Here is a 16,460-nt window from a genome sequence, read left to right as displayed (position 1 = left end):
TGCTGTGGCTGTGAAACGGGCTGTTGGATGTCTGGAAGTCCGGTTCTTGTCGATCTCTGTTGTTCGAGCTCCGGCGGGAGCAACAACAAAGCAAACCGTTGTGCGCTTGATGGTGCCTGCTTGCACAGGGTGGTTACTTCTTGAAAACAAAGGGAGATTCTTCAGTCTTCTACGTCGAGTAGGATGTCGAAGGGTCCAGAGTTTCGTATCAGACTTTCAGTCAGGATTATCTAAAGACACAGCTCCTACCTTTATTCCAAATCAAGTGGCTGGATTACCTGCTAGGTCCCTCCTATGGGTGTTACCCAGGAAGGGGGTGGTTACACCCCTTTCCCTTTGTCCAGTTTCGCGCCAGAGCTGGGGTTGGAGTGCCCCAGCACTGGTTTTGGACTGGCCTATGCATGGGACACCTTGTGTGCCCCAGGCAGTGTCTCGTTTCATTCAGCCCTCCCTGCCCCAATCCACTATCTCCTGTCTGGGGTGGTGCTAGCACCTCCCTGTGACAGGAAACCTATTGTCCAAGCCTCCCTCGCTGGAAGGGCTCCCAGCAGCAGGAGGTCAGACTTGTGTCTGTGGCAGCAGCATCCATTTTGTGATGCTGAGGCTCTGGTTAACTTTAACCGGGTTTAAGGAAAGTAACATGTCTTCTTCCTCTAGAAGGGTGGAATGCTACCCCCGTCACCAGAACTGTCGAGGGGGTAGTATTTCAAAGCGTATGACACCTTACACGACATATTTTGATAAAGCCAAACCATAGATAGCATTTAACCACGAGGTTCATAATGCACTTAAGAGTATATGGTATGGCAATATCCTGGAACAGCTAGAAGGACATGGTTCCGAAAGCTGCAGACAGGCTAAGCTCATGCTAGAGCACCATCTCACATAAAACCAAGCACTCTGCCTTCAGGATTGTTAAGGCCTACCATAGGAGTGACTTATAGGTGTATATGTGTCCAGAGATAAGGTTAGACATAGGTATACTATATCTAAGCAAGGGGTGATTACACGACCTTGCCCCAGCTGAGTGATCAGCCAGTTGTGTCAGTTTGGATGGCCAGCCAGGGGTGGCAAAAGATATGCTGCAGCCCCTGGTTGGCCTTGGATGCACCTATGCCAAGGGTACCTATAGTACTCTGTACTGGTGCTCATAAGGTGACCCAATCCCAATTGGTGATGTACCTAAAGTACATGGTTGTGAATTTAGAGAGAGGACGGCAGGGCTGTGGATCTGATTAGAAGGCCCACAGCCACATTATGTCGAAAACCAGGGAAGCAAAAAGCAAAAAATCGGGTGACCATAGGATAGCAGACCCTACTCTCCTACACAATACTTAAACAACTTGCACCCCAACAACGTTGCTTCACTGCAACACAGAGATTGCAGAACAACCCACTTGCTGCTGCATCAAGCACATCAACGACTGCAACAGCATCTTCAGCAAACAGTATATACTCACATATTGATCTTTAATTTGGCAAACTTAACTTTCTATGCATTTATTGTGAATAACTTTTGTGTTACACGAAACAGTCCATCAACCTCATCAAAAACAACAAACAGAAGCGTCACTGTCCTTAACATTAGTTATTAGACATTTATCAAACTTTTTTGTTGTAAAAACTACCCTGTCCAAAGGTAGTGGAAAATTTGCACACTTGCTTCCTTTCTTGGCTGGAGTTATGAATTATTCTAAAATTAATTCACATTCAAAATGCAGACCCTTTATTCAGCCTAATTTTATTGCCCAGGCTTGATAATATGACCCAGAGTGCGTAGTGTACAGCAGCTTCTCTGTAAAATCTACAATTACCTCCGAGCAGTAACAACAGATAGGTTACAACAGTCTGACAAACAGATCCACAACCGTATTACGCCACTTTTGAGTCACTTTTAACATGGGTAAAGTGACGCAAGGAGCTTGTAAATCTACATCTGACTTTTCAAGAAAAAATCTCAACTCCAGACTCTGCGACACAGTTTTAATGTTGTTTTCTCTCTCTTTCTCCTACTCTCTGTGACATCATTTCTCTTTCTCTCTTGAACTTATAGACACTGCTGTCTGCTTGGACGTGTAGAAGAATTGTTGAAAATAAGTTGTGAATTCAACTGGCTGAAGTGTTTGCCCGCAAGGTTTATACAACGGTAAGCACAGAGGCCTAGATCTACAAAGCCTTCATAGTAATGCATTAGAAGTAAGTCGGCATAACGGGCGTCAGTAACGCAGTAGGCACTTCCATATAGACACCACTTGAACGCGGCACTATAACAGAACTGAAATGTACGAGGCACACTACACACGTAAAACTGTAGAGTTACCAAAACTCGTAATACTTCAGCTCATTTACTCACATCTACATAATTCTAAACTCTAATTTTCTTTTTTGTTTTGCAGATTACCAATTGGACATCTTTTGGAGTCCATTTAACAATTTGTTTATAATATTGTTTGTTGTTAAAGTTATTTTTCTAGTTGCTTCTAATATAGTTATAATTGAGTTTTGTTTACATTTATTGTTTTAATAAAAGTTAATGAAAAAACTACATACTTCATTTATTTTGTGGGGGAGGGGTATGACGGTCCACAATAAAAATAATGTTGAAATACTATAGTAAGATATTCAAGACTAGGATTGAAAACTACTCTGTTCTAACTAACAGTTATAATAAAAATAACGGTGAAAAACTACTAAAATGGCGGTGGACGGAGTACGTAATCAACGTTTGGCACCTCAGCACTACCTTTCAAATAAATATAGAACAAATATGATTATTAATATATTACACTCAGCAGCAGCAGCTGATGACACACACGACCCGGGAAAACAAAGCGACACATTTACTACCTGAAGAACAAGTTACTTACCTTCGGTAACGCTTTTTCTGGTAGATACAATATCTGCCTGTGCATTCCTTACCTTGTGAATATCCCCCTTGCGTCAGCAACATTCAGAAATTATTTTTGTAGCTTTGTGACGACGTGGACGACGTCACAGAGGCACGACACCGCACGCGACTCCGCTAACATCACCGACACCATAATAGGCCCACGCCGGCGTGATACATCAGTTTTGCCCTTTTTTCCGTGCCTTCGAGGCACACGGACGGACCGATGACAGCAGATATATACACAGTATACATAGTACACAAATGTTAAGATAACAAACACAGTGTGAAACTAATGCAAGAAAACAAATTGCAATAAACATTTCCTTTGATAAGAAAAATATATACATTACAGTAACTCAGGTGTAGAAGAGTGGACAACGGGGAGGCGGGTGGGTCAGTGAGGAATCCACAGGCAGATATTGTATCTACCAGAAAAAGCGTTTACCGAAGGTAAGTAACTTGTTCTTCTGATAGATACATCTGCCAGTGGATTCCTCACCTTGTGAATAGAGTCGGACAGCAGTCCCTACTCCCGGAGGAGGGTATCCACTCTTCTATACCAGAAAGTCCTGGAGGACAGAGCGCGCAAAGAGGCACTCCCTCCTCACTTCGCTATCCAAGCAGTAATGCTTCGCGAAAGTGTGGAGGGAGGCCCAAGTCACCGCTCTACAAATATGCCCAACAGGAACATCCCTAGACAAAGTAGATGTAGAAGACTTTGCTCTAGTAGAGTGAGCTCTTACACCCTCTGGAGGTTCCTTACCCGCCAGGGCGTAGCAGATCTTAATGCAGAGGATAATCCATCTCGAGAGCGTGCGCTTGTGCACTGCCTTCCCCTTCTTGCAGCCAGCAAATCCAACAAACAGCTGGTCATCCAACCTGAACTCTCTTGTCCTGTCCAGGTAAAAGCTCACCGCCCTCTTAGGGTCCAAGCGGTGAAGTCTCTCCTCCTCCTTGGAAGGGTGAAGGGGAGGATAGAAGGTAGGGAGGGTAACGGACTACCCCAGATGGAAGGAAGTTACCACCTTAGGCAGAAAAGCAGTCCTGCTCCTAAGAACCATTCTATCAGCATGAATGGACAAAAATGGGGGATTTGAACTAAGAGCTTGAAGGTCACTTACCCTCCTTGCCGCGGTAATTGCTACTAGAAAAATAGTCTTAAAAGACAAAAGTCTCATGGGACACTTGTGTAAAGGTTCAAAAGGTGAACCCATCAAGAATGTAAGAACAAGGTTCAAGTCCCATTGAGGCACAATAAAAGGTGTAGGAGGAAATTTATTGGTAAGGCCCTTAATGAATCGTAATACAATAGGAGATTTAAACAAAGAGGGCTGGTCCGGCAAACGAAGGAAAGCCGATAAAGCCGACAAATAGCCTTTGATCGTTGCCACCGCAAAACCCTGCTGGGCCAAGGAAAGTGCAAATTGAAGTATATTGGACAAACGAGCCCTTAAAGGGTCAATGGACTTCTCCCCACACCAAGCAACAAATGTAGACCATCTATAAGAATAAATGGACTTAGTGGAGTCACGCCTGGCCGATAAGATGACATCCACCACATCGTGTGGGAGACAAAAGGAACTCAGGTTGCCCCGCTCAATCTCCAGGCATGAAGGTGTAAGGTCTGGAGGTGGTGGTGTAGAACCTGCCCCTCCATCTGGGAGAGGAGATCTGCCCTGTGAGGGAGATGGAGCGGAGGGCACGAGGAGAGGTGGAGAAGATCTGTGTACCACACGCTTCTTGGCCAATCCGGGGTGATCAAAATAACTTGGGCCCGGTCTTGGCGAATCTTCCTCAGAACTCAAGGAATCAAGGGTATGGGAGGAAACGCGTAAAGGAGTTGTGAGTCCCAACTCAACTGAAACGTGTCCCCCAAGGCTCCCTGCATCGGAAACTGGAGGCTGCAGAATGACAGGCAGTGAGCATTCTCGCGAGTGGCAAACAGGTCCACCTGAGGAGTTCCCCACGTCCGAAAGACGTGACGAACTACCTCTGGATGAAACTTCCACTCGTGGTCGGCGGAGAACTGTCGACTTAGACTGTCTGCACGCACATTCAGAACTCCGGCCAAATGATTTGCCATTAGACAAATCTGATGGTCCTGAACCCAGGACCAGAGACGCAAAGCCTCCCTGCTGAGACACTGTGACCCCACTCCTCCCCGCTTGTTGACATACCACATCGCGGTTGTGTTGTCCGTCAGGACTTGAACTGACTGACCACGAAGGGAAGGGAGGAAGGCCTTGAGCACCAGACGTATCGCCCGCAATTCCAAAAGGTTGATATGAAGCAACCTTTCCTCTGGAGACCAAAGACCCTTGATCCCCCAGATGAGCACCCCATCCTTGAGTGGATGCATCCGTTATCACTGTGGCCACCGATGGAGGTAGTTGAAAAGGCTTTCCTTGTGACAGATTGCCTTCCACGCTCCACCAAGACAGATCCGCTGCAGTTTCTCTCGAGATCCTCACTGACTCCCTGAGATCTCCGCTGTGCTGATACCACTGCCTGCGGAGGCACCACTGGAGCGCCCTCATGTGCCAGCATGCATGGTTGACCAACAGAATGCAAGAAGCCATCAGACCGAGCAGACACAGGACCTTCAGGATTGGAACGACTGCTCCATTGTAAAATAAAGGAATCATTTCCTGTATGTCACAAATTCTTTGAGGAGGAGGGAATGCACGACACACAGTAGTGTCCAGTACCACACCTATGAACAGGTTGCGCTGGGAGGGCACCAGGTGAGATTTGAGTACATTTATCGAAAAACCCAACCTGTGCAACAACTGAGTTGTCTCTTGCAGATGATGGAGCACTATCTCTGGAGATTCTGCTTTGATCAGCCAATCGTCCAGATACGGGAATACCCGTATCCCTGATCTTCTGAGATGTGCAGCCACCACAGCCATTACCTTGGTGAAGACTCGAGGTGCAGTAGTAAGACCAAACGGAAGGACCGCAAACTGGTAGTGTTGCGATCCAACCGTGAAACGGAGATACTTCCTGTGCGACTTCAGGAAGGGAATATGAAAATACGCATCCTGTAAATCGATTGACACCATCCAGTCTTCGTCCAGCAGCGCTTGAAGAACCTGTGCAAAGGTGAGCATCTTGAACTTCTCCTGCTTCAGGTAAAGATTCAAGATCCAGAGATCTAGGATTGGACGAAGTCTGCCATCCTTCTTGGGGATCAGAAAATACCGGGAATAGCATCCCTGGCCCCTCTGCTGCTCCGGAACCACCTTTATCGCACCCTTTCTGAACAGTGCCAGGACTTCTTCCTGCAGGAGCAGCAGATGGTCCTCCGAACAATAACCCTGGCAAGGAGGGTAATTGGGGGGAAATTCCCGAAAGGGAAGTGCATATCCATTCTCCACGAGATTGAGAACCCAAAGATCCGATGCAATCAATTCCCAATCTCGTAGAAAATGGGTAAGCCGGCCCCCCACTGGGCCCACATGATCCGGAATGGCGCATCTAGGGCTGCTTTGCTGCGGTGGCAGGGGGCTGGGAAGGGGAAGAGCAGGAGGAGGAGTGTAGTACTGAAAATTCTGGACTTGTGTAATGTGTCTGCACTCGAGAATAAAACTTCATCGTAAATTGGCGAATTTAGTACCAAAAGACCGAGAATGACGAGTACGTCCTGTACAGGTATTTTCAGCATATTCAAGTGACGATTTCACTTTGAAATCGTCACTCTCGTTCAGAACCCTCGGCTTCCATTTTGTGTATGGCAGCCATTTTGTTAGTTGCCCTTTACATAGGCTTATAAACCAGCTGGATTCGACCCCAGAAGGACACGTACACCTTGATCGACTTTTCCTTGACCTATGCCAGTTGGAACCATTGCCCCAGGCCGGACCTGTTAGGTCAGTTCCTCTCCAGTGGCCAAGCAAGATAGCATCAGGGCTCAGCCGGCCATAAACCTCCTCATTGCGCACACACCTGCCGTATCTTGCTCACATCTGTCTTTACTCTTGTCCTTCACTTACTTTATGATGGGGAGGTGCCTGTTTTATTGGGGGTCCACTGATATCTGATGAAATGTTGGGCCTTGCCGGGTGATTTGTTATGGGCAGCACGACGTGAAATATGTCTATGTCATCATGACTCTGCTTTTCTTTTGTAAACCAATAACTGTAAATGACATACCACAAATTCGAAGAATGTTTGCCTGAAGCTGAATATTCTGTATAAAGAGAGAAGCCTGACCTTGTAAATTCGAGCAGTCTCCTGAGAATATACTTCCCCGTGTTGTACTTCTAGGACACTTGTTACCTTGGTTGCAACCAATAAATCGATCCTTGACTTCACCTAGAAGACTCTGAGTTTCTGTGGTCTGAATCAGGAAAAGGACTCAAGGTCTTTGGGTGTGTATTCCCTGACACCGCTGGGTTACCGGTTAAGTACCGGTTCTGAAAAACCCAGTACCTCAGTTGGCGCCCAACGTTTGGGGCGATTCCAGTGGTACCAGTCAGCCAGAGGATCGTGAGGAGCTTCGTGTGAAAATTCCAGAGGACGGCCAACCACCTCATCGACCCCTGCATGTCGACGTGGTCCGAAGGTCTTTGCTGCGAGGTTCCCCGCTTCCCGACGGCTACAAGGACTGCTGCCCTGGCTATCGCCCTGATTTGGACCCTTGAAGTTTGGTAGAGCGAAACACTGAGACGAGTCTTCTGGTGACGTCATCGATATCTCAGTTAAGTATAAGTGGAGCGTCTCCCAGTCCTTAGTTGATCTTAGTTTTGGTATCCTTGGGATAAAAAGTTTTGTGTTGGTACTTGCAAGCACCAAAACTGAAGGACTCGTGTATTCACGAGAAATATCGTAATCGATAATCCTTTGAAGTTTGGAACTAGACTAGAGAGCGAAGATGCCTGGTCTTAGACTTGGAAATTTGTTTTGTTTTGGCAGTAAAAATAGGGACTCCCGATTGGAGGACTCATGTCCGGTTCCTCCGGTTGGAACTCCAACCTACGAGTTATATGTGAAACATGGAGTAGGCCCCATCACATACAACGAAGTGTGGATTAAATACACCAGGAAAGATGGTGTTTTAAAATGGCCCCAACATGGTAGCTTCGACACGGAAATTCTAGATAACCTCGAAGTTAAACTTTTCAAGAAGAAAGCCCGGCCGGCAATGTTTGACTCTTTTCGCCTATGGTGTAAGGAGGCCAGACAAAAAGAAATTAAATTAGAGAAGAAAAATAAGAGAGAAGGGAATATTTCAGTAATGAAAGCTGCTATGCAGTTTAAGAACAATGAAGAAGAACAGATGAGTGAGCAGTTGCACAGGCAACGTAAAATGGCGATAGATAAATGCTATCCAGTTTTGCCGCGTCCCAAGAAGGATGCAGCAAAAGACCTTAAGGAAGACCCGTTAATGGGCCATTTGTTAAGTTCACCACCCCCCTATGCACAAACAGCCACGGCGCCTCCGCAACCCTTAGTTGCACCGCCCATGGTTGTTATGCCTGCTCCTCTACAGCACCCACCAGCTGCTCTTCAGCTGGCTTCCGCTCCTCCGGTGCAGCCTCCTCAAGGCACACCGACTACATCTACTTCGCTTATGCCTTCTACGACTTTGCCTAGAGCACCTTCGATTTCTCATAATGCTCCCTCTGCTATTGCCTCTACTTCAGCCTTATCTCACCCTGTTTTTCCACCTGTTCTCCCTTCAGTTTCTCCTTCCGTTCGACAGAGAATGGCCAGCACTGTAACTAATATTTTCTCACCTCTTTTCGGGTCGCCTACTACGACCCCTAACACGGAACGAAGACAGTTGCGAAGTCACCTGCCTGACTACCAAGAGAGAGATGTATTGAATCGTTTAGCTCATAAATGGATTATGGATACTGTAAAATATGACGTTGAATCTGTCATGAAAGTTTTCCTTCAGTGGGAAGCACCGACACAGAGATATGTTTTTGAACAAATGTGTGTTTTCCTCTGTGAGGATTTGGAAGACAATGATTTAGAATGCAACCCGCAGGAGTTGTGTCGTGTACGGTTCAAGTTTGGGGAAGGAATGATCGTAGGTCCCGATGTCCAAAAAGCGGTTGAGATATTGTTGTCTTATCGGAGTAAAGGGAACACTTCTGGTTCGCAATCTGAGCGCGATACACCTAGGAAAAAGGCGCGACAGTATCCCATGAGAGAAGTTTCCCCTCAATGGAGAGAGGGTGACGCAACGGCTAATCCACCTATTCTGCCACACTTTCAGCGTGTGTGGGTACATGTCCCATGGAAGCGAGCGGAAGTTTTAGCACTTAAACAGACATTACCCGATCCGCGTAAAAACCCTGCAGGATATTACAAAGAGTTGTCGCAGACTGCTGGGTCATGTGTAATGAATTTAGCCGATATCGATATGTTATTTGGGAACGTTGTTCCACAGCCTTTATGGGGAAAGATTCGTCACGCGGATCATGATCAGGAATTAGGTGACTCATGGGCTAACATTACTGCGACAGATGCCCTACAAGTAGGTGGCGCTAAGCCTGAACCTTTGATAGCAGAACTGCCTGGTAAAATAATTGATTATATGAAAAAGATAATGCCTGAAATACGCGTGAATTGGGATAAACTGTCTGCATGTAAACAGAAGAAAGATGAAACGGTGTCTGATTTCTTCACCAGATTTGAAGAAACTTTTGTCGACCACAGTGGTCAAGATATGAGCACAGAAGGTGGTCAGAGACTGTTCGTCGATAAATTCGTGCACAATTTGCTTCCTGAGTTGTGCAAAAAGTTAAAGGACTCGGAATGTTCTTGGGCAGTCTCGTCTTGGCACAGATATTAGCTACAGCACAGTATTACAAAAATCGAGACAAAGACGAGAAAGATAAAGTAGAAAAGAAAACGAAAGAGTTGAAAACAAAGGTCTTGTTTCAGCAAGCATATCCACCACGTGGTGGTGGCGGTCAAAATAATAACGGTCAGAATAATTACCAGAGTAATTTGCAGCAGCCTCAACAATATCAGAGGAACTCGCAAAGGATCGAGTATTGTCAACCACGTGTTTCTGTAGGTCCCAACCAATGTTCGTATTGCAAGGAGGAAGGTCATTTTAAATATAGTTGCCCTATCCTACTACAGCGCGTGAATGGCGCTTCTGGTGTAAGAGGTCGAGGTGCTCAGCAAGCGCCTAGAGGAAGAGGACACGGGAATGCCCCCCGGAACGACGTCCCCTTCCACCTCAAAATTCCATGAACAAGTTTGATCAGCAGAATAACACATCTGATAGGACAGCTCAGTACTATACAAATGATTACTATACAGAAAGTGAGAATTGGGAGAGTAATGATTGCTAGGACAGCCATAGACAAAGAGAGGGAGTTGTTTCAGTTCCAGTAGATCAGAGCGGACCATACGTTGAGGTGATTACATCAGGTGTGTCAGAACCTTTTCTGTTGGATACTGGTGCTACGAAGAGTTCTATTATGCACTCCAAACTTCCTGGCGCACCTTTGTCTGGCGAAACGAATGTATCAGTAGGTTTTTCTGGCGCCCCGGTTAGAAATCCAATTTCTGACCTTTTGACTCTTTCTGTTGGTCCCCGTGAATTAGAAGCACCCCTTATTCTGACAACAGGTTGTGGTGAAAATTTGTTGGGATTGGATCTGTTAAAAAGATTGTATGCGACTTTGTACTGTTCTCCCTCGGGAGTACAACTCACTTTAGGTAAGAAAGTGGTTTCTCCCATGTATTTGTCGAGGGATAAAATTCCTGCAGAATTGTCGTTTCTCCCAGATATTCTTTGGGCCACTGATCCAAATGATGTGGGTCTTTTAGAAATTCCACCATATGTTGTAACATTGAAAGCCAACGTTAAAATGCCACAAATTCCCCAATACAAAATCTCGAGTGAGGGTGAAAAAGCTTTGCTAGCGATCGTTTACGAATTAATTGAAAAGGATGTGATTGAAGAAACACGAGGAAATGTTTGCAATAGTCCTGTTCTGCCTGTTTTAAAACGAACTGACCCATCTCAGCCACCAGTGTACAGATTTGTGATCGATCTCAGAGAGGTGAATAAGATCGTGGTGCCACAATTTCCAGTTGTCCCAGACATTACTACATTATTGACTATGATTCCAGCTTCTGCCACTTGGTTTTCGGTGATTGACCTGAAGAATGCTTTCTTCAGCATCCCGATCGCCGAGGAGAGCAGGGATATTTTTTCCTTCAGTTTAGGAGGTCGAAGCTTCCGTTTTAAACGCGCTCCTCAGGGTTACTGTGAAAGTCCGTCAATATACAGTCAAGCTCTAAAAACACAGCTTGATACGATTGTTTTGCCAAAAGGTGCTACTCTTGCACAGTATGTTGACGATTTGCTTATAGCTGCGGATACTGAGGAAATTTGCAAGAAAGCAACAATGTCATTGTTACGCCATCTGTGCGATTTCCATCACAAGGTGTCACTTTCCAAGCTTCAATACTGCTGACAAGAGGTGACCTACTTAGGTCATCTCTTATCGAAGGAGGGAAGGAAACTGACCCCAGAGAGAATCCAGGCAATAGCGAAATTGAGTGTGCCAAGAACACAGAGAGAAATACGTGCTTTCTTGGGCATTACATCATATTGTAGACAATGGATCCCTAATTCCTCATTTTTGGCCAAACCTTTGGTGGCGTTAACGTGTAAAGATACACCCAATCCCGTCCCTTGGTCTGAAGAGTGTCAAACGAGTTTTTCCGAATTACGCACAGCATTATGTTCGGCTCCGGTGTTAGGTAACCCCAACTACAGTAAGCCTTTTACATTGTACGTCCACGAGAAGGAAGGTTGCGCATTATCAGTACTGACTCAGTTGTGATGTATTCCTATAGGTTCTGTATCGATCCCCCTATTCCTGACCCTGTTCTGGTTAACAAGTTAACTAGCAGCCATCCCATGATGCAGAAACCGTTATCTGACTAAGCCACACCACGGCACAGGAACGTGTTATCTGATTAGGTCATAACGCTTGCCATCTAATTAGACAAGCGATATTCCTCCAGCCCCTGATAAGGCATACGGAGTTCTCAAAACAAATCAAACCTATGACAACCTGGGAAAAACCCTGCGGCCATTGTTTTGATTTCATCGAGAACTTCAGCAAAAGAATGTGCTAACGACCAAGTCGTATGACATCCTTATTGACGTATCTATGTCCATCCTTACGTCAATCTCGGCACCTTACAGGTATAAATATTACCGACATTGCCTTAAGCAAACACACGCGGTGGTGACGAGATCGGAGCAGCCAGACTTGCCGAAGCCCAGAGCAGAGCAGACCCCGCTGGCGCAGCCCCGCCTTCCTGACGCGCTGAGAACGAGACGCTGCTTTCTCCTGCCGAGAAATCCAGCTCCGGCGCTTCCAAGCAGCCCTCGCAGGCAGCCTGGAATATCGAGACCAGAGACGAGAGATACCATCCCTCATTCATCCTAAATTCCAGGTACAGAACTGAATAACCCCTCGCAGAGAATTCTTGAGTCAGTCACTTGGCAAAACAAACTTAACTTAAACTGCTACTTTCTATTCCCGCCCACGTATTAGGCTTAGGTCAGGTACACCGGGGTAGGCGTAGTTAGAAACACCAGTTGAGTACGATTAGTCAAATGTATATATGTATATATATATTTTATCCATTTTAAACCTGCATATGGCTTAGAAACCATATAAATGTTTTTACAGTATTATTTTATACTTCTGCTTTTATTGTATGCACTTTACTTAACCATAAGTATTGCGATAATATCGATCCATTTCTCTTGTATGAGAAAAGAGACTGATCAATAAATACCATCTTTTATTGAACACGCCCGTCTCTTCCTTTTCTCTACAATCTGGTGAGACTAAGAATGCACGTACTGACTGAGTAAAATAAGTTGTCTTTTGTTTTCACACGACTCTAGAGATACACTCTTGATTAGGGGAGAGCAAAGTTGTCATGTTCTATGGTTGTTAGAAACTAAATCCCTTCTTGTCTATCCAGGGAGGTTCAACTCCTCCTTGCCTATTCGAGAAAGTTTCTAGTGAACTCTGAGCTAGCTGGCAAACCCAAAACTTTAAGTCTAATATCGACAGTAGAAGACCTAGTTAACGTCTGGTCTAGGCCTATACTATTGAAGGTATTATTCCAATGCGCAGAGCCTATTGGGATAATAGGAACTACACTACATGGCGCCCAACGTTTGGAAAGGCGATAAAACTAACGCAAGACATTAGAGTAACTCAGTCGTGCTTTTACACTCAGACCCCTTTTTTCCCATAATACTCCAAAGACGTCTGGAGTGGGTGAAAGGTCATATCCGCCAAACCTCGCAGGAGGAAACTCCTATGTATGGTTCTTGGTTTAGTCAACGTTGAAGGATACACTGTTCCAAAATATTGTGCATCTAATCTTTGTTTCCATAAGAAACCTGATCTGCAAACAAACAAAATAACCTTCCTGACAGTAGAATGTCAGACACTGAAGAAGAAAGAGAGATAGCTAGAGTAGCAGCTGAACTCGTAGCAGCTGATAAAACTATGCAAGAAGCAGACCCGGATTTAATACTCATCCCGGTCAACATAAGGAAATCTATAACTTTAAAACTTATAGAAAATGGACTGACACCTAGAGGTGGCACAGTCATATTCGTAATAGAGGCACACGAATATCGGCAGACAGAGGTATTCTATTCATGGATAAACTTTCCAGCAGCAAACGCTGTAACAAAGCACTTCCACCATTACAAAACAGAGGAACCTCCTGAAGAATACACTCCTTTCGAGGAGGTGGAAGTACCACTTAAATTTCAAGAGCACCTGCTCTTGTTTAATGGCGCCCTAAAACACAACAATCACATCACCAGGCTCGGTCCATTAGGTAGACCAGGAGCAACATGGCCGGTCCTAGCCGGATACACACCACATCCAGACATCGAAAGAATGTCTGCAGCAGATGTTTTAGTACAACTAAAACAATTAATAAAAGTACATAGACAATTAGTCCAATATGTAATGCGGACTTCAACAATCCAACCAGCAATTAAAATTCCACAGCTGACCCCTCATCAGGGGAACACAAATAAAATTACACCACAGAACATACAGTCCTGCCTAGGTAAGGTACCAGCTAAAAGGGAACAAATACCATTCTGGTTAGCACAAAAAATCACCCAAATAGAGGCGGTGTTTCCAGACACCACTCCTGTGGATAAACACAGGATTCTGACTATCTGTCTTCCAATGGGAATCGCACCACACGTGGAGGACTGTGACACTTGGGGTACAGTCTTTGCTTCCATCTACACAAAAACGCATGGTGTTCTATCCATCTCGGTAATACCAGATGTGCTAAAACAAATTCAAGATGAATACGGTCCAGAACCCGCTTTAACTCTTGGTATGAAATTACTGAAAGACTTCAAGCAGGTCTCGGCTATATTACTAGCCAATATAAAGGGAGAAGCAGCAAACGTGGCGATCCGCCAGAGGTTAAAAGAAACAGATATAGCAGACCAACCAGCTGAAATTGCCAGAATCATAGAAAAATCCTATGAGGAACTAGGTAGAGATAGTTTAGGTGGAATACCAGTAAAACCCCAACTGATTGAAAGTCCTGAAAAAATATTTATTAAAAATAATTTAACATTACAAAAGAAGAACTGGGATGGAAACAAACAATCCAATCCGAAAGAATAGAGATTCCAGTCCAGAGGAAGGTCTCCTCGGCGGAGAGAAAAATCTCCAAACCAAGGACACAGGTCTCCCCAAAGTGAGCCCTCTGGGAAAAAATACAACCTTAGAAATAGGGATAATATAAAGAAACCGGATAGATATCAAGATTTTGATACACGTCCCTCTCAATCTTTTCAGACTTCCTCGCAGAAATCGGAAAGAAGAGGACGATCAGAACAAAGAGAAGAGCACGTCAAGTCCAAAGACAAGGAACCTGCTCATCTAAAAAAGAAATTACAATTTCCAAAAAAGAAGGTAGCCAGTATTAAAGTAGTTAACAATGCCGAGAATACTGAGGACACAACTGAAAAACGGAGAATGGGCTCAGACAATGCTAGACAGCGCAGCAGAAGTGAGCATAGCTCGCAAAGTCCTTATGAATCATCTGGAGACAGTGGACACGAATGAATACCTTCAAGTGGAAACTGCAGACACCAGAGTTAGCAAACCTCACAAAATATATGAAATAACTTTACGTATAGAAGGGGATAAGACTAGAAAAATAAGGGGACTATTTTGGGATAATCTCTCCAAGGGCTATGACATCCTTCTAGCTGAAAAAGACTGGCCACCAGAGTTTGTCAGGGACTGCCCTCATGGCGAAGAAATAATTATGCCTGCCTTCTCAAATCATATCCCAATTCATAAAAAATATACACTTGCAAGAAAGTGGGCAGTTGCTCAAGCTCCTGCTTTATATAAAAATCATGTAGGATGGGATGAGGACTCTCCTCCTCACAAAATCCAGTTAAAATCACAACCTACTGCACAAAGACAGTACCCAATTAAGCAAGAAGCTAAAAAACAGGTAAAAGAAATCCTAGACCAATTAGAATACCAGGGGGTGATTGAAACTTGCACCTCACAAATGAACAACCCTTTGTTTCCGGTCTCCAAACCAGACAATTCATATCGTCTAGTTTTGGATTACAGACACCTTAACTCATGTTGCAAAACTTTTGCAGTGCAAAACTCGCATAGTGCAGCACTAATGAATAACATAGTGCGCAAAAAATACAAAACAACATTAGACATCTCTAATGGATTCTTTTGTCAAAATATAGCACCAGAGAGCAGATACTTGTCTGCGTTCTCAATAAATGGCGCTCAAAAACAATTCTGTCGGTTACCCCAGGGGTACAAGAACAGCCCAGGATTATTCTCAGCGAGAGTAACAGAATTACTACAAACATATGATGACGAAGCATTATCTTATGTCGACGACATATACCTAACAGATGATGACTTGGATACTCACTTGAAGAGAGTGAACACCATAATACTTGGGTTCGCAGCAGAGGGTTACAAATTCAACTTTAAAAAATCTAGAATTGCCCATCTAACAGTCCTGTTCTTAGGATATGAATTATCAAGTGAAGGCAAAAGCCTGGCTGACAATTTCCTAGAGAAATGTGCCGTACTCCAAGCACCTAGAACACTAAAAAACCTACAGTCAATTCTAGGCTTCCTAAATTTCGGAAGAACATACATTGCAAATTACGCAGAAAGGGTCAAACCCCTTTATGATCTAATAAAACCAGATTTTAAAAGAACCAATTGGACTCAAATACACACAGAAGTTCTGAGATCCTTACAATCAGACATGTTAATTAAAACAAAATTAGAAACACGTGATAACACACGCAATCTTGTGATTCGAGTCATCCCAGGAAGATGCGGATTCACATACCTGACCTCTAACGAGGGAGAAAAGGTACCAATTGCATTCAAATCACACTTGTACACTGAAGCTGAAAAGAAGTTCAGCATTAAAGAAAACATTGTTCATGCAGTTCAAACCGCAATAGCTAGAGAAAAAGATAAAGCTGACGGTAGACGAATCACGGTCAGAA

General features: G+C 44.5%; 1 protein-coding gene across 5 annotated transcripts in view; it reads right to left on the bottom strand.

Moving 5' to 3' along the window:
• ADCY10 (adenylate cyclase 10) overlaps nucleotides 1-16,460 on the bottom strand; it is a 4,100,562-nt gene that overhangs the window by 484,100 nt on the left and 3,600,002 nt on the right. The window lies entirely within an intron of this gene.

This window comes from Lissotriton helveticus, chromosome 3_1 (assembly GCF_964261635.1).
Source record: "Lissotriton helveticus chromosome 3_1, aLisHel1.1, whole genome shotgun sequence".
NCBI lineage: Eukaryota > Metazoa > Chordata > Amphibia > Caudata > Salamandridae > Lissotriton > Lissotriton helveticus.
The sequence above is the reverse complement of the archived record's forward strand: the minus strand, read 5'-3'. Positions and strand labels throughout refer to the sequence as shown.